We start from the raw sequence: 2,238 nt of genomic DNA, 5'->3' as shown, positions 1-2,238 counted from the left end.
TTAGGGCCAAAATAACTGTTGTAAGGAAGCCATAAGGGTCCTTTGCAGCCCATTCCACAACATACTCAGCCCAAGCCTTAATATCAAACATCTTCGTAGCAGTCTTAGGAAAACTAGGGGTAGGGGAGTGCAGAAGAAATAAACAGGAGAAAGACTATGTGGTTAATCAAATTTTGAAAAAGTTTCATCATATACCCAGTTAATTCAGAATTCCATTATCACTCATTTGCTTGTTTTGTTAAAAAGTACTAATTAGTATTATTTTAATAAGTACTAATATCTCCAGTTAGGAAAAAATAATTCAACTAGGACAACCAGAGTAATGACACTTAAAAGACATAAAGTTATAGAAGATAAAAGTAAAAACCACATGACTGTGTCACGAGGACTATACATTCTCACATGCCTCCTGTATTCAAGACAAACTTCAGCAGCAGACTTTTGTAAGAATCTTAAATTTTCCACACTTATTCAGGAAACAGCTGAATCCTGTTTGTCATTTTTTGACATATCCTTAGTACTACTAAGTACTAATTAACAAAAGTACAAATCATCAAATTTGTTGTTTAAAAAAGGTAATGTGCTATTTTATGCCCTTTCAGTTTTGATGACCACTGTTGGAATAAACATAATTTAATAAATTAAAAAAGTAGTCATAACAGGTGCCATGCATTTTGTTCCTTTCTGAGTGTAAGGGAAGGCCGGCCATCTAGCAAATGAGGATGGTGTGTACTTGAGTGACATTTTCTATTTTGCCCCAGAGGCTTTTCTACCTTTCAGGTTGTGTCAACCTCTACTCACAGTAGAATATTAGAATACCTGGGTAGGGAATAGGTGTACATAGAGCCACTTACAATTTCAGATGGGATTTAAAAAATGATTTATCATTTACCTTATGCTTGAGTTGTGATCTCTTAACTTTGTCCTGGTATTATTAGTGAGCCAATCACAACTCTAGATCACCTTTGGTTGTCTGTAGTCTTCTTGAGTTCTACCATATACTTCTGAGAGGTTTAAATTCTATACTGTGGGTGAGTTGGAAAGAACAGATAAAAAGAAAAAAAAGTCACAACTTTCAGGATTATTATCCTCAAACTTTAATTGCAAAGTCTCTATATTGAATATATGCATCCTATGTAACATGTAAAATTAACCTGTCAATTATAGGCATTTAGTATCTATTTCTTCCTAATTTGAGTTTAACACAATCGTCAATCCTCTGTGAGAAAATCCTAATTACTGGAAACCAAGTATTTTACCAAGTTATTTATTTCAATAATAAAATTATTTTTAAATTTGACATATAAAAGACAAGTTGGAGGCTGGGCATGGTGGCTCATGTTTGTAATCTTAGCACTTTGGGAGGCCAAGGCCAGTGGATCGCTTGAGCCCAGGAGTTCCAGACCAGCCTGGGCAACATGGTGAGACCCACTGCCCCCTAATATCTCTACAAAAAATTTTTTTAATTAGCCAAGCATGGTGGATGGAGCATGCCTGTAGTCATAGCTACTGGGGAGGCTCAGAAGGATCACTTAACCCCAGGAGTTTGAGGCTACAGTGAACTATGATCCAGGCCACTGGACCCCAGGCTGGTGACAGAGCAAGACCCTGTGTCTAAAAAATAAATAAATAAAAATTACAAAATTAAAGACCAGTTGGCTCAGATGTTACACAACATATCCATTCCTAGATCTTGAGTTTTGTAATAAAAATGTTGCCACTCATTCATTAAATTAGGTACATTTTTACAAAATCGAACACCTGGCCTTGCTCTTTACAAGTTTTATCTATTATACAATTCGTGTCCTTTATAAAAAAAATCAGGAGATAGCATTGTTTTTGGCTAAAACAAAATCATTTCCAATCCCATCACTTCAGGAAAACTGCCACTGTTTTAATGTCTTTCTACGGCTTCTTCATATTATCAATTAAAGTCCTGTCTCTACTTGGAACTGAAGACACATGAAAATGCTTAAAACGTTAAATATCCTAGTCCCCGTCTTCGTACGCCCTAACCCACACAGTCAGAACCAGGTTCTACTGAGATTGATTGTTCTTCAGTTTCTCCACCCCAGTAATGAATAAACTATGCAAGTTTCAGACAAAAGCAAAAGAACTTTGCAGTAGAGAGGGAATCAAGCACCTGATTTATGGCAAAGTTTTAGCCATTAATACAAAGATTTATCGGCCACAGGCCACGCATCTTCCCGCACCTCAACTTCGGACCCAAAGGTTCAC

Source organism: Propithecus coquereli, unplaced genomic scaffold, assembly GCF_000956105.1.
Source record: "Propithecus coquereli isolate 6110/MARCELLA unplaced genomic scaffold, Pcoq_1.0 Scaffold9, whole genome shotgun sequence".
NCBI lineage: Eukaryota > Metazoa > Chordata > Mammalia > Primates > Indriidae > Propithecus > Propithecus coquereli.
Note: the sequence above shows the minus strand (reverse complement) of the source record.